This window comes from Somniosus microcephalus, unplaced genomic scaffold, assembly GCF_052327205.1.
Source record: "Somniosus microcephalus isolate GS21.2 unplaced genomic scaffold, FLI_Smic_1.0 unresolved_chr5, whole genome shotgun sequence".
NCBI classification, from domain to species: domain Eukaryota; kingdom Metazoa; phylum Chordata; class Chondrichthyes; order Squaliformes; family Somniosidae; genus Somniosus; species Somniosus microcephalus.
Window position 1 is genome coordinate 46,147,194 of NW_028225183.1, and position 20,020 is coordinate 46,167,213.

General features: G+C 43.6%; 5 non-coding genes across 5 annotated transcripts; all 5 read right to left on the minus strand.

The window, feature by feature from the left end:
* Window positions 1-10,270: 10,270 nt before the first annotated feature.
* Window positions 10,271-10,343, minus strand: trnak-uuu (transfer RNA lysine (anticodon UUU)). The gene has a single exon. It is a non-coding gene; the product is annotated as a tRNA-Lys (tRNA).
* Window positions 10,344-13,865: 3,522 nt separating this feature from the next.
* On the minus strand, window positions 13,866-13,938 carry trnak-uuu (transfer RNA lysine (anticodon UUU)). Its single transcript has one exon. It is a non-coding gene; the product is annotated as a tRNA-Lys (tRNA).
* Window positions 13,939-15,657: 1,719 nt separating this feature from the next.
* On the minus strand, window positions 15,658-15,730 carry trnak-uuu (transfer RNA lysine (anticodon UUU)). Its single transcript has one exon. It is a non-coding gene; the product is annotated as a tRNA-Lys (tRNA).
* A 1,729-nt stretch (window positions 15,731-17,459) lies between these two features.
* trnak-uuu (transfer RNA lysine (anticodon UUU)) lies at window positions 17,460-17,532 on the minus strand. Its single transcript has one exon. It is a non-coding gene; the product is annotated as a tRNA-Lys (tRNA).
* Window positions 17,533-19,251: 1,719 nt separating this feature from the next.
* On the minus strand, window positions 19,252-19,324 carry trnak-uuu (transfer RNA lysine (anticodon UUU)). Its single transcript has one exon. It is a non-coding gene; the product is annotated as a tRNA-Lys (tRNA).
* Between the last annotated feature and the right edge of the window lie 696 nt (window positions 19,325-20,020).

The window sequence follows — 20,020 nt, forward strand, 5'->3', positions numbered from 1 at the left end:
AATTCCCCGACTCTGGAGGAATTCCTTCAACTGGGAAGACATAAAAGAACCTCCCTGATCCGAATGGATATACGCAGGCATCCCAAAGATGACAAAAAGTTGAGTCAGACATTTGATAACTGTAGCAGCTGATACATCTGCGCAAGGAAAAGCAAAAGGGAACCTTGAAAACTCATCCACAACAGTAAATATATATCGGTTTTGAGTAGTTGAAGGAAGAGGCCCCTTGAAATCGACGCTCAAACGTTCAAAAGGAGAAGTAGCATTTATAAGATGAGCTCGTTGAGGCTCAAAGAAATTCGGTTTACACTGAGCACAGATAGAACATGATGAAGTCATCCGCTTGACGTCTTCAACTGAAAAGGGCAAATTATTACTGCGTACGAAGTGTATCATCCTCGTAACCCCAGGATGGCATAAGGCATTGTGAAGATTAATAAGCGTATCTCCGTGAATCACAGAACAATAAGCCCTCGACAGCGCATCAGCAGCAACATTATCCTTCCCCGGACGATAAACTATGTCAAAAGATAACATGCCAACTCAATCCTCCACCTCATTATTTTATCATTCTTAATCTTTCCAAAATGTTTGACATCAAACATAAAGGACACAGACTTTTGATCAGTTACCAACGTAAAATGTCGCCCCGATAAATAATGTCTCCATTTACGCAGTGCTTCTACTATTGCATACGCCTCTTTCTCTATTGAAGAATGCCTTTTCTCACTATTGTTCAAGGTACGTGAGAAAAAGGCCACAGGTCTTCCATTTTGGTTCAGAGTGTGGTAAACCACTGTTTGTATTCCACTGTGTAGATGCCTGGACATGCCCCGGCTGACTCCTCCCACAAGTCCTAGTATAAAGGTGACTGCTCCCCAGCCCTTTGTATTCTGGACCGGTCGACCACTCGAGGCAGACCTTCATTCTTTTGTTAATAAAAGCCTTTAGTTACTCTCTTAACTCTCAGTCTTTTATGAGTAATTGACAGCGCATCAATTTTATTAACAAAATTTTTATAATGGAGAAGATCCTCACACCAGCATGCCTGGACTTAGATCACCAGGAGGCGGACTCATCCACCAAGTTTACTCACTGGCTTAAATGTTTCGAAAAATTCCTGACCGCCTCCGCAGCAATCAAATCGGACGAGGACAAACTGGATGTCCTGACCTCCAAAGTGAACCACCGAGTGTACTTGGTCATCCAAGACGCGACCTCGTACATGGACGCTATCAAGCTCCTCAAGGACCAGTACACGAGCCCAGTGAACGAAGTGTACGCCAGGCACCTTCTGGGGAGTCGTAAACAACAACCTGGGGAATCGACCGTGGAATACCTTCAGGCACTGTCTGTGCTTGGCCGGGCCTGTGGTTGTAAGGATGTTAAGGCCGCCGTGTACACAGAGGAACTTATCCGGGATGCTTTTGTAGCGGGCCACAGATCCAATTACACCCGACAGCGACTGTTGGAGCAGAGTGACCTCGACCTCAACAAGGCCTCTGAACTCGCACTATCATTGGATGCAGCCTACCGGGGCATGGATGCCTACTCCTCAGCACCATGGACGCCGCGGGGAATGACAGCCTGGGACACGGTAGGTCCGCCTCATAGCACCGTGCCACCCCAGCCACACCCCAGCAACGGCCCAACTACCGCAGCAGTGTCCCAAAGCCAGACAGCAGTGCCCCAAGGCCAGAAATGCTACTTCTGTGGCCAGGCAAAACACCCTAGAGTGCGCTGCCCGGCGAAAAATGCGATCTGCTCGGGCTGCGGGAAGAAGGGACACTACGCTAGCGTCTGCAGGGCCAAAGCCACCCCGAACCCCAGCAGAGCCGCGTGTGGGCCATGCGGGCCGCCATCTTGGGCCTCCCCGGCCATGTGCCAACCACCGGTACAGCAGCCATTTTGGACGCCTCCAGCCACATGGGGATCATGGACGCCGCCATCGTGGACGACAGCCGGAATGCAGCAGGCCCCCAACACCGCCTCATCTGATACACCGACCCCTACGCTGGCATCCGTTACACTGGACCAAGCGAGACCGCACCAGCTGGCCAGTTCCACAATGGACATTAAGGTAAATGGTCACGATACAATCTGCCTTTTTGACTCTGGGAGCATGGAGAGCTTCATCCACCCCAACACGGTGCGGCATTGCTCTCTCCCAGTCCTGCCTGTGCACCAGCGGATTTCTATGGCCTCCGAGTCCCAGTCAGCGGACATCGGCGGCTACTGCGTGGTGACACTCGTAGTAGACGGGACTGTGTACGATCATTTTAAACTTCTGGTCCTGCCCGACCTCTGCGCTGCCGTCCTGCTGGGGTTAGATTTTCAGTGCCACCTTAAAAGTGTTACGATGGCGTACGGCGGACCCCTACCCCCACTCACAGTCCGCAGCCAGCAGCTTCCAAATTGCCCGCCGCGCACCAGGTGCAACCTCTCCACACTCAGAGTCACCCCCCCCCCCACTGTTTGCTAACCTCACCCCCGACTGTAAGCCCATCACCACAAAGAGCAGGCGATACAGTGCCGGGGACAGGGTTTTCATTAAAACCGAAGTGGAGCGGCTCCTGAAGGAAGGGATTATTGAGGGCAGCACCAGCCCCTCGCGAGCCCAGGTCGTGGTCGTTAAGACCGGCGAGAAGCAGCGCCTGGCCATCGACTACAGCCAGACAATAAATCGCTACACCCTGCTGGACGCCTACCCAATCCCCCGCATAGCTGATATGGTCAACCAGATCGCGCAGTACCGCGTCTTCTCGACCATTGACCTGAAATCAGCGTACCACCAGCTCCCTATCCGCCCTGAGGACCGCCAGTATACTGCCTTTGAGGCAAACGGCCGCCTCTATCACTTCCTTAGGGTTCCCTTTGGCGTCACCAACGGGGTCTCCGTCTTCCAAAGGGAGATGGACCGGATGGTAGATCAAAATGCGTTGCAGGCCACTTTCCCATATCTGGACAATGTGACCATCTGCGGCCGTGACTTGCAGAACCATGACGCAAACCTCGAAAAATTCCTCCGCACCGCCCAACTCCAGAACCTGACATATAACAAGGAGAAGTGCATATTCCGCACAAACCACCTCGCCATCCTTGGCTGTGTTGTGGAACACGGAGTCATCGGCCCCGACCCCGACCGGATGCGTTCCCTTATGGAACTCCCACTGCCCCACTGCCTCAAGGCCCTGAAGAAGAGCCTAGGGTTTTTCTCCTATTACGCCCAGTGGGTCCCCTACGATGCGGACAAAGCCCGTCCGCTGGTCAAGTCCACCTCTTTTCCCTTGACGGCAGAGGCCCGCTTAGCCTTCCACCGTATCAAGGAGGACATTGCCAAAGCCACCATGCACGCAGTGGACGAATCCATCCCCTTCCAGGTGGAAAGCGACGCGTCCGACTTTGCCCTGGCCGCTACCCTCAATCAGGCGGGGAGACCCGTGGCCTTCTTTTCATGAACCCTCCAAGGCCCGGAGACCAGGCACTCCGCTGTTGAGAAGGAGGCCCAGGCGATTGTGGAGGCTGCGCGTCATTGGAAGCACTACCTGGCCGGAAAACGATTTACCCTGCTCACTGACCAGCGTTCAGTTGGTTTCATGTTTAACAACAAGCAGAGTGGCAAAATCAAAAATGACAAGATCTTGAGGTGGAGAATCGAACTTTCCACCGACAATTACGAGATCTTGTACCGGCCCGGGAAGCTCAATGAACCCCCGGATGCGCTATCGCGTGGCACCTGCGCCAGCGCGCAGATCGATAGACTGCGGGCCCTTCACAATGACCTCTGCCACCCGGGGGTCACCAGGTTCTTCCACTTCATCAAGGCCCGCAACCTACCTTAATCTATTGAGGAGGTCAGGACCATGACCAGGAACTGCCAAGTCTCCGCTGAGTGCAAACCGCACTTTTATAGACCAGACAGGGCCCACCTGATAAAAGCCACTCGCCCCTTCGAGCGCCTGAGCGTTGATTTTAAAGGGCCTCTCCCCTCCTCCGACCGCAATGTGTACTTCCTCAATATTATTGATGAGTACTCCCGTTTCCCGTTCGCCATCCCCTGCCCGGACATGACCAGTGCCACGGTCATTAAATGTCTGAACGACCTCTTCACCCTGTTCGGTTTCCCCAGCTATATCCATAGCGACCGGGGCTCATTGTTTATGAGCGACGAACTCCGTCAGTACCTGCTAACTAGGGGTATTGCCACAAGCAGGACCACCAGTTACAACCCCCGGGGGAACGGACAGGTGGAAAGAGAAAATGCGACAGTTTGGAAGGCCGCCCTGCTAGCCTTAAAGTCTAGGGGCCTTCCAACCTCCCGCTGGCAGGATGTGCTCCCCGATGCGCTCCACTCTATTCGGTCACTGCTCTGCACTGCCACTAACGCCACCCCTCATGAGAAAATGTTTGTCTTCCCAAGGAAGTCCACATTGGGGACATCGCTACCGCCATGGCTGACGTCCCCAGGGCCGGTCCTACTGAGAAGACACGTGAGGACCCATAAAACGGAACCCCTGGTCGAGAGGGTCGACCTCCTCCACGCCAACCCCCAGTATGCTTACATTGCATACCCGGACGGGCGGGAGGACACAGTCTCCATAAGAGACCTTGCACCCTTGGGGGCCGCAGTAACCCACTACTCACTACCACCAGCCCCCCCACGATCCGATATCCAGCCCCAGCAGACGGCAGGCCTGGGCCCCGTGACCCGCTCGACATCTACGAGGACGACACGCCGGTGCCACAGCCTACGCAGGACTCAATGCCGGAAGCTCCACTACCCCTGCCGTCGCCATGCCGATCACAGCGGCAGACAAGACCTCCGGAGAGACTCCAATACACTAACTTTAATACACTTCACCCCGCCGGACTCAATTTTAAACAAGGGGTGAATATGGTAAACCACTGTTTGTATTCCACTGTGTACATGCCTGGACATGCCTCGGCTGACTCCTCCCACGAGTCCTAGTATAAAGGTGACTGCTCCCCAGCCCTTTGATTTCTGGACCGGTCGACCACTCGAGGCAGACCTTCATTCTTTTGTTAATAAAAGCCTTTAGTTACTCTCTTAACTCTCAGTCTTTTATGAGTAATTGATAGCGCATCACAGAGTAGCCCCAATTGCAAAATCAGAAGCGTCTGTCTCAATCACAAAAGGAACCTGCTCATCAATAGAATGCACAACTGCTCCAAGGATATCCTTTTTAAAATTATCAAAACACGTCCTGGCCTCCCATGATAGAGGATATGTCGTAACCCGAATAAGAGGCCGGATCTTCTGTGAAAAATTTGCAAACCAATTAGAATAGTAAGAAAACAGTCCAACAACTCGTTGCAAAGCCTTAGAATTAGTAGGACAAGGTAAATCAATCAATGGTCGCAGACGTTCTGGGTCTGGTTTAATCTTGTTTCCCGAGATAATGTACCCCAGTAGATTTACCTCAGTGGTCGAAAAGGTACACTTCTCTTTATTGAAAGTTAAACCAACTTTTTCCGCAGCTTGAAGGAATCTTTCTAAATTAGAATCATGCTCCATCCTTCATTTGCCACACACCGTGATGTCATCTAAATATGAAAAGGTGTCAGAGAGAGAGTTATCACTTATAAAAGCATCCATTGCCCGTTGAAAACAAGCAACACCATTAGTAACACCAAATGATATTCGGCAAAACTGATACAGCTTTCCACCAGCCTCAAAGGCCGGATATGGTTGATCCTTCTTAACAATAGGAATCTGATGATAAGCACTCTTTAGGTCAATAGTGCTAAAAACCTTATACTGAGATACTTTATTGATAAGCTCATCAAACTTAGGCAAAGGGTACGCATCTAATTGAGTATGCCTATTAATAGTTTGGGAATAGTCTATCACCATTCGTTTCTTATGTCTCTCGTTAGTCGTGACAACTACCTGTGCCCGCCAAGGCGAACAACTAGGTTCAATGATTCCTTCCAATAAGAGACGTTGAACTTCAGAATTAATAAATTCTCTATCCTGACTGCTATACCTTCTTGACTTGGTAGCAATTGGCTTACAATCCGGCATCAAATTGGAAAAAAGTGATAATGGAGAAATGGATAAAGAGGTTAATCCACAAATAGATAAAGGTGGCTTAGTCCCTCCAAATGAAAGACTGAGACTCTCGTGTAACTGAAGCACATCATGACCAATCAAAATATCTGCACAGAGATTAGGCAAAACAGATAGGCGTACATCAGTATACGTATTACCTAGAAGAATCAATTTCACAAGGCAACAACCAGCTACTTGTGAAGTGAGAGTCGTCTGAGCCATACACACCTGATAGGAAACAGGCGAAATTTTCAAATGCTTCTCCTTTGCAAACTGAAGACTTATAAAACTCTCGGTACTGCCCGTATCTATAAGGGCCTTCACTTCCAACCCATTAATTTGGGCCGTAACTATAGCTTTGTTTAGGCCATGAGCAAATGCAGCAGAAATTGATGCAATAAACGCCCTATCTAAAGGCTGAATAGTCACAGAGGAGGTAATTGAACCTGATGATATACACACACTTGCGTAATGACCTCTCTTGCTGCATTTACTACACACAGCCTCCCGAGCAGGACAATTCAGACGAGGGTGCCGGACGTTCCCACAAAAATAACACTTCTGAATCCTAGAGGCAACAGCCGCTGAAGTAGAAACTGTTTCAGAATCTAGTAAACGACTCCTATTAAGTTCACATAATTCCTTTTCATCCGGAACTGCCGAAACCACAGTCACAGGCTGATTAAAAAGAGCAAAAGAATCCGAACTTCTCTGAGCCACATCCAATGTAGAAGCTTGCTCAAAAGCACTCTTAAGATCCAAAGTCTTATTTTCTAACAACCGCTGACGAATTGATCTAGACAGTAATCCATTAATAAAAGCATCCCGTACCGATTCTTCCTTATATTCTTCAGCCGTCACGGCCTTAAAATTACAGTTAACACTAAGGCACCGAAGTGCTTGTAAATAAGTATCCAAAGATTCTCCCACCTGCTGTCTACGGGCAGATAGAAGGTGACGTGCAAATACCTCATTCTTTGGTTTAACAAAAATCTTTTCCAATGTAGAAATAGCCACTTCGTAAGTTTTACAGTCCAAAATATACTTATACACATCCGGAGCAATGTAGTTGATCAGCATATTCAGCTTATTTAGAGACTCTTGATCCAACAGGCCCAAAAAGTTTTTAAATGTACAATACCAATGTTTCCATTTATCATCCACTCCTGCAGAATTAGGGTCAGCATTGAATCGTTCTGTTTGAAGATATCGCTCCATTCTGACATAAAGTTAATAAATTGAAATAAAGAATAGATTTGCCTATCTAATCTAGGCTTTATTAACTTAAAAATCCGGTAGCGTAGCACATCTTCAACACCCAGTCCCAACTAAAGGCTGGAAAGAACTGAATTTAAGATGGCCACCACAAATCACATGACATCAACTACCAATGAGATTACAGCATATATCCCAAGGCAGGAAACAAACAACCAATCACAATACTTCTTACTAAACATAAAGAATAATCACCACAAAGGCAAAGCGATATTCCATTGCAATGTTCTATTGCATTGCAAATGACTACGATATTTTAAAGGGGTATTCCATTGTAAGGTCGTATTGCATTGCTAATGATTGTATATTGCAAAATGATATTCCATTGCAATGTTCTATTGCACTGCAAAAGATTATTATATTAGAAAGTGATATTCCAGTTTAAAGTGCTATTGAACTGCAAATGTCTATTACATTGCAAAGTGATATACCATCTCAATGTACTAATGCATTGCAGAAAAGATACAAAAAGCTAATTGAAAAGTGATACTTATATCTGTAGGATTACAATATAAGAGGGTGAAATGATACCAAAGCGATACAAAGCACTGGTTAGACCACAGCTGCGGTACTGTGTTCAATTCTTGGCATCACAGCTTAGGAATGTAGTATTAGGCTTAAAAAGTGAAGCGTAGATTTACCAGAAGGAGACATAGAGTCCAGGGGACAAATTACAACGTGGATATTGCACAAACTCGGGTTTTTTTCCCTGAAATTTAGAAGCTTAAGTGGTGATTTGATTGAAGTATTCACGATATTAAGTGGAAATGCTAGTGTAGATAGCGAGAAGATATTTCTGATGATTGACCCATCTGGGAGTCGGGGCCATCGCCTCAGCATTAGATCCAAGCCTTTCAGGAGAGAAGTTTGCGTTACAGAAATTTGTAACACACTTCCGCAAACAGCAATTAAAGCTGGGCCAATTGTCAATTTTAAACTTGAGATTGAGAGATGTTTGTTAACCTAAAGGTATTAAGGGATCTGGAGCAAAGGAACGCAAACGGATATCGATCGATGATTTAATTAAATGGCAGAAATGCTCCAGACAGTAAAGGACCTGTTCCTGTTGTTATAAGATCAAAGCACGACTGTAAAGTTCAGTATCGCGATTTGAAACAGCACCCGAACAGGGATTTGAATACTGGACTCTCAGATTAAAAGTCTGAAGCTCTACCGACTGAGCTATCCGGGCTCTTGCAATCCAAAGCTCAAAAAATACTTTCATTGGCTGCAGTGCATCGTTGCATCTCCGACAAATTCAATTTACTTGTCTATAATCCAGCCTGCACAGCACAGCACTGCCACAAATCCAGATTGACTGCCTCAGAACACCATCACTTCAGAAATATTAACCCACCCACAAAAGACATGCTCGTTAGCAGCGGCGTCAGATGTGACAAGTGCCGTCCCTTAGATATCTGTATTAGATCATCAAATTTTCTCCGTATTTATGATTGACTTGGGTGGAGCAGTGCAGCGCTGTAGATCGTATTTTGAAGATCGCACTAAGTCAGACGGTCCGCTCGTAGTGCAGTTGGGAAATGGAGGTAACCAAATGGACAGAGACAGACACAGTCAGCCGGCAAAACAAAGGCAAATCGAGTTCACTGTACGCAAGTGTGACACCACCCACTTTGGAACAAAGTAAGATAGTTCTGATTATTTTCTAAATAATGGGAAGCTATTAACTGTTGAGGAGCAATGAGGTTTATGAGTCCCAGTTCACAAATTATTATTTGCTTGTAGACATGAAGCAAAGACATTTGAAAAAGTCCCGCATATGGGACATTGGGCCAAATTTGAAACGCATGTAATTGAAGGCAAATTATTAACCTGGTTAGGAAATTGGTGGCACGGCAGGAGACAAAGTTTGCAGATGATGATCAGGTACACTAATTGGCAGATTATGACGAGTGGTGTCTCTGATTGATCACTTTTGGGAACTCAACTAATCACCGATTTCATTAACGACTTAGTGGATGTGATTGAGAGCCACACATCCAAGTTTGAGGATGACAAAAAAGATAGGCGGCATTATAATCAGTTGAGATGGAAACAAGACATTTGACCAGATATTCATAGATTAAGTGAATGTGTAATTTTCTGTCAAATTGATTTAAATATTAGCAAGTGTGACGTGATCCACTACCGATCTTTATAGGAGTATTTAGAATACACTCCTTATAATGCTAAGCTGGAAACAGTTGATATTCAAATAGACTTGTGTCCCTGTACATATATCATTAAATGGTCATGGACAGGTACAGAAATGAATCAAAAAGCTAATTGAAAAGTGATACTTATATCTGTAGGATTACAATATATGAGGGTGAAATGATGCCACAGCTATACAAAGCACTGGTTAGGCCACAGCTGCGGTACTGTGTTCAATTCTCGGCATCACAGCTTGGGAATGTATTATTAGGCTTAAAAAGTGAAGGAGACATAGAGTCCAAGGGACAAATTACAACGGGATATTGCACAAACTCGGGTTTTTTTCCTGGAATTTAGAAGCTTAAGTGATGATTTGATTGAAGTATTCAAGATATTAAGAGGAAATGCGAGTGGAAATAGCGAGAAGCTATTTCTGATGATTGACCCATCTGGGAGAAGGGGCCATAGCCTCAACATTAGTTCCAAGCGTTTCAGGAGAGAAGTTTGTGTGACAGAAATTTGTAGCACACTTCCGCAAACAGTAATTAAAGCTGGGCCAATTGTCAATTTTAAACTTGAGATTGAGAGATGTTTGTTTAGCAAAGGCATTAAGGGATCTGGAGCACAGGAATGCAAACGGATATCGATCGATGATTTAATTAAATGGCAGAAAGGCTCCAGGCATGAAATGGCCTGCTGCTGTTGTTATTTTCTTTGTTAAATCATCAAAGTGCGAATGTAAAGTTGAGTCTCGCGATTTAAAAGAAGCGCCCGAACAGGGACTTGAACCCTGAACCCTCAGATTAAAAGTCTGATGCTCTACCGATTGAGCTATCCGGGCTCTTGCAAAGCCACGCTCACAAAAGTACTTTCATTGGCTGCAGTGCATCATTGCATCTCCGACAAATTCAATTTACTTGCCCATAATACAACCTGTACAGCACATTTCCCCCACAAATCCGGATTGACTGCCTCAGACCACCATCACTTCAGAAATATTAAGCCACCCACAAAAGACACGCTCGTTAGCAGCGGAGTCAGATGTGACAAGTGCCGTCCCCCAGATATCTGTATTAGATCATCAACTGTTCACCGTATTTATGACTGAGTTGGATGGAGCAATGGAGCACTGTACATCATATTTTGAAGATCGCACTAAGTTAGACGGTCCGCTTGTAGTGCAGTTTTGAAATGGAGGTAATCAAAGGGACAGAGACAGACACAGTAAGCCGGCAAAACAAAGGCAAATCGAGTTCAATGTACGCAAGTGTGACACCAGCCACTTTGGAACAAAGTAATATAGTTCTGAGTATTTTCTAAATAACGGGAAGCTATTAACTGTTGAGGAGCAAAGAGGTTTATGAGTCCCAGTTCACAAATTATAGTTTGCTTGTAGACATGAAGCAAAGACATTTGATAAAGTCCCGCATATGGGACATTGGGCCAAATTTGAAACGCATGTAATTGAAGGCAAATTATTAACCTGGTTAGGAAATTGGTGGCACGGCAGGAGACAAAGTTTGCAGATGATGATCAGGTACACTAATTGGCAGATTATGACGAGTGGTGTCTCTGATTGATCACTTTTGGGAACTCAACTAATCACCGATTTCATTAACGACTTAGTGGATGTGATTGAGAGCCACACATCCAAGTTTGAGGATGACAAAAAAGATAGGCGGCATTATAATCAGTTGAGATGGAAACAAGACATTTGACCAGATATTCATAGATTAAGTGAACGTGTAATTTTCTGGCAAATTGATTTAAATATTAGCAAGTGTGACGTGATCCACTACCGATCTTTATAGGAGTATTTAGAATACACTCCTTATAATGTTAAGCTGGAAACAGTTGATATCCAAATAGACTTGTGTTCCTGTACATATATCATTAAATGGTCATGGACAGGTACAGAAATGAATCAAAAAGCTAATTGAAAAGTGATACTTATATCTGTAGGATTACAATATAAGAGGGTGAAATGATGCCACAGCTATACAAAGCACTGGTTAGGCCACAGCTGCGGTACTGTGTTCAATTCTCGGCATCACAGCTTGGGAATGTATTATTAGGCTTAAAAAGTGAAGGAGACATAGAGTCCAAGGGACAAATTACAACGGGATATTGCACAAACTCGGGTTTTTTTTCCTGGAATTTAAAGCTTAAGTGGTGATTTGATTGAAGTATTCACGATATTAAGAGGAAATGCTAGTGCAGATAGCGAGAAGCTATTTCTGATGATTGACCCATCTGGGAGAAGGGGCCATAGCCTCAACATTAGATCCAAGCGTTTCAGGAGAGAAGTTTGTGTGACAGAAATTTGTAACACACTTCCACAAACAGCAATTATAGCTGGGCCAATTGTCAATTTTAAACTTGTGATTGAGAGATGTTTGTTAACCAAAGGTATTAAGGGATCTGGAGCAAAGGATTGCACACGGATATCGATCGATGATTTAATTAAATGGCAGAAAGGCTCCAGGCATGAAATGGCCTGCTGCTGTTGTTATTTTCTTTGTTAAATGATCAAAGTGCGAATGTAAAGTTGAGTCTCGCGATTTAAAAGCAGCGCGCGAACAGGGACTTGAACCCTGGACCCTCAGATTAAAAGTCTGATGCTCTAACGATTGAGCTATCCGGGCTAAGCTCACAAAAGTACTTTCATTGGCTGCAGTGCATCATTGCATCTCCGACAAATTCAATTTACTTGTCCATAATACAACCTGTACAGCACATTTCCCCCACAAATCCGGATTGACTGCCTCAGACCACCATCACTTCAGAAATATTAAGCCACCCACAAAAGACACGCTCGTTAGCAGCGGAGTCAGATGTGACAAGTGCCGTCCCCCAGATATCTGTATTAGATCATCAACTGTTCACCGTATTTATGACTGAGTTGGATGGAGCAATGGAGCACTGTACATCATATTTTGAAGATTGCACTAAGTTAGACGGTCCGCTTGTAGTGCAGTTGGGAAATGGAGGTAACCAAAGGGACAGAGACAGACACAGTAAGCCGGCAAAACAAAGGCAAATCGAGTTCAATGTACGCAAGTGTGACACCAGCCACTTTGGAACAAAGTAATATAGTTCTGAGTATTTTCTAAATAATGGGAAGCTATTAACTGTTGAGGAGCAAAGAGGTTTATGAGTCCCAGTTCACAAATTATTATTTGCTTGTAGACATGAAGCAAAGACATTTGAAAAAGTCCCGCATATGGGACATTGGGCCAAATTTGAAACGCATGTAATTGAAGGCAAATTATTAACCTGGTTAGGAAATTGGTGGCACGGCAGGAGACAAAGTTTGCAGATGATGATCAGGTACACTAATTGGCAGATTATGACGAGTGGTGCCTCTGATTGATCACTTTTGGGATCTCAACTAATCACCGATTTCATTAACGACTCAGTGGATGTGATTGAGAGCCACACATCCAAGTTTGAGGATGACAAAAAAGATAGGCGGCATTATAATCAGTTGAGATGGAAACAAGACATTTGACCAGATATTCATAGATTAAGTGAATGTGTAATTTTCTGTCAATTGATTTAAATATTAGCAAGTGTGACGTGATCCACTACCGATCTTTATAGGAGTATTTAGAATACACTCCTTATAATGTTAAGCTGGAAACAGTTGATATTCAAATAGACTTGTGTCCCTGTACATATATCATTAAATGGTCATGGACAGGTACAGAAATGAATCAAAAAGCTAATTGAAAAATGATACTTATATCTGTAGGATTACAATATAAGAGGGTGAAATGATGCCACAGCTATACAAAGCACTGGTTAGGCCACAGCTGCGGTACTGTGTTCAATTCTCGGCATCACAGCTTGGGAATGTATTATTAGGCTTAAAAAGTGAAGGAGACATAGAGTCCAAGGGACAAATTACAACGGGATATTGCACAAACTCGGTTTTTTTTCCTGGAATTTAAAGCTTAAGTGGTGATTTGATTGAAGTATTCACGATATTAAGAGGAAATGCTAGTGCAGATAGCGAGAAGCTATTTCTGATGATTGACCCATCTGGGAGAAGGGGCCATAGCCTCAACATTAGATCCAAGCGTTTCAGGAGAGAAGTTTGTGTGACAGAAATTTGTAACACACTTCCACAAACAGCAATTATAGCTGGGCCAATTGTCAATTTTAAACTTGTGATTGAGAGATGTTTGTTAACCAAAGGTATTAAGGGATCTGGAGCAAAGGATTGCACACGGATATCGATCGATGATTTAATTAAATGGCAGAAAGGCTCCAGGCATGAAATGGCCTGCTGCTGTTGTTATTTTCTTTGTTAAATGATCAAAGTGCGAATGTAAAGTTGAGTCTCGCGATTTAAAAGCAGCGCCCGAACAGGGACTTGAACCCTGGACCCTCAGATTAAAAGTCTGATGCTCTAACGATTGAGCTATCCGGGCTAAGCTCACAAAAGTATTTTCATTGGCTGCAGTGCATCATTGCATCTCCGACAAATTCAATTTACTTGTCCATAATACAACCTGTACAGCACATTTCCCCCACAAATCCGGATTGACTGCCTCAGACCACCATCACTTCAGAAATATTAAGCCACCCACAAAAGACACGCTCGTTAGCAGCGGAGTCAGATGTGACAAGTGCCGTCCCCCAGATATCTGTATTAGATCATCAACTGTTCACCGTATTTATGACTGAGTTGGATGGAGCAATGGAGCACTGTACATCATATTTTGAAGATTGCACTAAGTTAGACGGTCCGCTTGTAGTGCAGTTGGGAAATGGAGGTAACCAAAGGGACAGAGACAGACACAGTAAGCCGGCAAAACAAAGGCAAATCGAGTTCAATGTACGCAAGTGTGACACCAGCCACTTTGGAACAAAGTAATATAGTTCTGAGTATTTTCTAAATAATGGGAAGCTATTAACTGTTGAGGAGCAAAGAGGTTTATGAGTCCCAGTTCACAAATTATTATTTGCTTGTAGACATGAAGCAAAGACATTTGAAAAAGTCCCGCATATGGGACATTGGGCCAAATTTGAAACGCATGTAATTGAAGGCAAATTATTAACCTGGTTAGGAAATTGGTGGCACGGCAGGAGACAAAGTTTGCAGATGATGATCAGGTACACTAATTGGCAGATTATGACGAGTGGTGCCTCTGATTGATCACTTTTGGGATCTCAACTAATCACCGATTTCATTAACGACTCAGTGGATGTGATTGAGAGCCACACATCCAAGTTTGAGGATGACAAAAAAGATAGGCGGCATTATAATCAGTTGAGATGGAAACAAGACATTTGACCAGATATTCATAGATTAAGTGAATGTGTAATTTTCTGTCAATTGATTTAAATATTAGCAAGTGTGACGTGATCCACTACCGATCTTTATAGGAGTATTTAGAATACACTCCTTATAATGTTAAGCTGGAAACAGTTGATATTCAAATAGACTTGTGTCCCTGTACATATATCATTAAATGGTCATGGACAGGTACAGAAATGAATCAAAAAGCTAATTGAAAAATGATACTTATATCTGTAGGATTACAATATAAGAGGGTGAAATGATGCCACAGCTATACAAAGCACTGGTTAGGCCACAGCTGCGGTACTGTGTTCAATTCTCGGCATCACAGCTTGGGAATGTATTATTAGGCTTAAAAAGTGAAGGAGACATAGAGTCCAAGGGACAAATTACAACGGGATATTGCACAAACTCGGTTTTTTTTCCTGGAATTTAAAGCTTAAGTGGTGATTTGACTGAAGTATTCACGATATTAAGAGGAAATGCTTGTGTAGATAGCGAGAAGCTATTTCTGATGATTGACCCATCTGGGAGAAGGGGCCATAGCCTCAACATTAGATCCAAGCGTTTCAGGATAGAAGTTTGTGTGACAGACATTTGTAACACACTTCCGCAAACAGCAATTAAAGCTGGGCCAATTGTCAATTTTAAACTTGAGATTGAGAGATGTTTGTTAACCAAAGGTATTAAGGGATCTGGAGCAAAGGAATGCAAACGGATATCGATCGATGATTTAATTAAATGGCAGAAAGGCTCCAGGCATGAAATGGCCTGCTGCTGTTGTTATTTTCCTTTGTTAAATGATCAAAGTGCGAATGTAAAGTTGAGTCTCGCGATTTAAAAGCAGCGCCCGAACAGGGACTTGAACCCTGGACCCTCAGATTAAAAGTCTGATGCTCTACCGATTGAGCTATCCGGGCTCTTGCAAAGCCAAGCTCACAAAAGTACTTTCATTGGCTGCAGTGCATCATTGCATCTCCGACAAATTCAATTTATTTGTCCATAATACAACCTGCACAGCACATTTCCCCCACAAGTCCGGATTGACTGCCTCAGACCACCATCACTTCAGAAATATTAAGCCACCCACAAAAGACACGCTCGTTAGCAGCGGAGTCAGATGTGACAAGTGCCGTCCCCCAGATATCTGTATTAGATCATCAACTGTTCACCGTATTTATGACTGAGTTGGATGGAGCAATGGAGCACTGTACATCATATTTTGAAGATTGCACTAAGTTAGACGGTCCGCTTGTAGTGCAGTTGGGAAATGGAGGTAACCAAAGGGACAGAGACAGACACAGTAAGCCGGCAAAACAAAGGCAAATCGAGTTCAATGTACGCAAGTGTGACACCAGCCACTTTGGAACAAAGTAATATAGTTCTGAGTATTTTCTAAATAATGGGAAGCTATTAACTGTTGAGGAGCAAAGAGGTTTATGAGTCCCAGTTCACAAATTATTATTTGCTTGTAGACATGAAGCAAAGACATTTGAAAAAGTCCCGCATATGGGACATTGGGCCAAATTTGAAACGCATGTAATTGAAGGCAAATTATTAACCTGGTTAGGAAATTGGTGGCACGGCAGGAGACAAAGTTTGCAGATGATGATCAGGTACACTAATTGGCAGATTATGACGAGTGGTGCCTCTGATTGATCACTTTTGGGATCTCAACTAATCACCGATTTCATTAACGACTCAGTGGATGTGATTGAGAGCCACACATCCAAGTTTGAGGATGACAAAAAAGATAGGCGGCATTATAATCAGTTGAGATGGAAACAAGACATTTGACCAGATATTCATAGATTAAGTGAATGTGTAATTTTCTGTCAATTGATTTAAATATTAGCAAGTGTGACGTGATCCACTACCGATCTTTATAGGAGTATTTAGAATACACTCCTTATAATGTTAAGCTGGAAACAGTTGATATTCAAATAGACTTGTGTCCCTGTACATATATCATTAAATGGTCATGGACAGGTACAGAAATGAATCAAAAAGCTAATTGAAAAATGATACTTATATCTGTAGGATTACAATATAAGAGGGTGAAATGATGCCACAGCTATACAAAGCACTGGTTAGGCCACAGCTGCGGTACTGTGTTCAATTCTCGGCATCACAGCTTGGGAATGTATTATTAGGCTTAAAAAGTGAAGGAGACATAGAGTCCAAGGGACAAATTACAACGGGATATTGCACAAACTCGGTTTTTTTTCCTGGAATTTAAAGCTTAAGTGGTGATTTGATTGAAGTATTCACGATATTAAGAGGAAATGCTAGTGCAGATAGCGAGAAGCTATTTCTGATGATTGACCCATCTGGGAGAAGGGGCCATAGCCTCAACATTAGATCCAAGCGTTTCAGGAGAGAAGTTTGTGTGACAGAAATTTGTAACACACTTCCACAAACAGCAATTATAGCTGGGCCAATTGTCAATTTTAAACTTGTGATTGAGAGATGTTTGTTAACCAAAGGTATTAAGGGATCTGGAGCAAAGGATTGCACACGGATATCGATCGATGATTTAATTAAATGGCAGAAAGGCTCCAGGCATGAAATGGCCTGCTGCTGTTGTTATTTTCTTTGTTAAATGATCAAAGTGCGAATGTAAAGTTGAGTCTCGCGATTTAAAAGCAGCGCCCGAACAGGGACTTGAACCCTGGACCCTCAGATTAAAAGTCTGATGCTCTAACGATTGAGCTATCCGGGCTAAGCTCACAAAAGTATTTTCATTGGCTGCAGTGCATCATTGCATCTCCGACAAATTCAATTTACTTGTCCATAATACAACCTGTACAGCACATTTCCCCCACAAATCCGGATTGACTGCCTCAGACCACCATCACTTCAGAAATATTAAGCCACCCACAAAAGACACGCTCGTTAGCAGCGGAGTCAGATGTGACAAGTGCCGTCCCCCAGATATCTGTATTAGATCATCAACTGTTCACCGTATTTATGACTGAGTTGGATGGAGCAATGGAGCACTGTACATCATATTTTGAAGATTGCACTAAGTTAGACGGTCCGCTTGTAGTGCAGTTGGGAAATGGAGGTAACCAAAGGGACAGAGACAGACACAGTAAGCCGGCAAAACAAAGGCAAATCGAGTTCAATGTACGCAAGTGTGACACCAGCCACTTTGGAACAAAGTAATATAGTTCTGAGTATTTTCTAAATAATGGGAAGCTATTAACTGTTGAGGAGCAAAGAGGTTTATGAGTCCCAGTTCACAAATTATTATTTGCTTGTAGACATGAAGCAAAGACATTTGAAAAAGTCCCGCATATGGGACATTGGGCCAAATTTGAAACGCATGTAATTGAAGGCAAATTATTAACCTGGTTAGGAAATTGGTGGCACGGCAGGAGACAAAGTTTGCAGATGATGATCAGGTACACTAATTGGCAGATTATGACGAGTGGTGCCTCTGATTGATCACTTTTGGGATCTCAACTAATCACCGATTTCATTAACGACTCAGTGGATGTGATTGAGAGCCACACATCCAAGTTTGAGGATGACAAAAAAGATAGGCGGCATTATAATCAGTTGAGATGGAAACAAGACATTTGACCAGATATTCATAGATTAAGTGAATGTGTAATTTTCTGTCAATTGATTTAAATATTAGCAAGTGTGACGTGATCCACTACCGATCTTTATAGGAGTATTTAGAATACACTCCTTATAATGTTAAGCTGGAAACAGTTGATATTCAAATAGACTTGTGTCCCTGTACATATATCATTAAATGGTCATGGACAGGTACAGAAATGAATCAAAAAGCTAATTGAAAAATGATACTTATATCTGTAGGATTACAATATAAGAGGGTGAAATGATGCCACAGCTATACAAAGCACTGGTTAGGCCACAGCTGCGGTACTGTGTTCAATTCTCGGCATCACAGCTTGGGAATGTATTATTAGGCTTAAAAAGTGAAGGAGACATAGAGTCCAAGGGACAAATTACAACGGGATATTGCACAAACTCGGTTTTTTTTCCTGGAATTTAAAGCTTAAGTGGTGATTTGACTGAAGTATTCACGATATTAAGAGGAAATGCTTGTGTAGATAGCGAGAAGCTATTTCTGATGATTGACCCATCTGGGAGAAGGGGCCATAGCCTCAACATTAGATCCAAGCGTTTCAGGATAGAAGTTTGTGTGACAGACATTTGTAACACACTTCCGCAAACAGCAATTAAAGCTGGGCCAATTGTCAATTTTAAACTTGAGATTGAGAGATGTTTGTTAACCAAAGGTATTAAGGGATCTGGAGCAAAGGAATGCAAACGGATATCGATCGATGATTTAATTAAATGGCAGAAAGGCTCCAGGCATGAAATGGCCTGCTGCTGTTGTTATTTTCCTTTGTTAAATGATCAAAGTGCGAATGTAAAGTTGAGTCTCGCGATTTAAAAGCAGCGCCCGAACAGGGACTTGAACCCTGGACCCTCAGATTAAAAGTCTGATGCTCTACCGATTGAGCTATCCGGGCTCTTGCAAAGCCAAGCTCACAAAAGTACTTTCATTGGCTGCAGTGCATCATTGCATCTCCGACAAATTCAATTTATTTGTCCATAATACAACCTGCACTGCACATTTCCCCCACAAGTCCGGATTGACTGCCTCAGACCACCATCACTTCAGAAATATTAAGCCACCCACAAAAGACACGCTCGTTAGCAGCGGAGTCAGGTGTGACAAGTGCCGTCCCCCAGATATCTGTATTAGATCATCAACTGTTCACCGTATTTATGACTGAGTTGGATGGAGCAATGGAGCACTGTACATCATATTTTGAAGATCGCACTAAGTTAGACGGTCCGCTTGTAGTGCAGTTGGGAAATGGAGGTAACCAAAGGGACAGAGACAGACACAGTAAGCCGGCAAAACAAAGGCAAATCGAGTTCAATGTACGCAAGTGTGACACCAGCCACTTTGGAACAAAGTAATATAGTTCTGAGTATTTTCTAAATAATGGGAAGCTATTAACTGTTGAGGAGCAAAGAGGTTTATGAGTCCCAGTTCACAAATTATAATTTGCTTGTAGACATGAAGCAAAGACATTTGATAAAGTCCCGCATATGGGACATTGGGCCAAATTTGAAACGCATGTAATTGAAGGCAGATTATTAACCTGGTTAGGAAATTGGTGGCACGGCAGGAGACAAAGTTTGCAGATGATGATCAG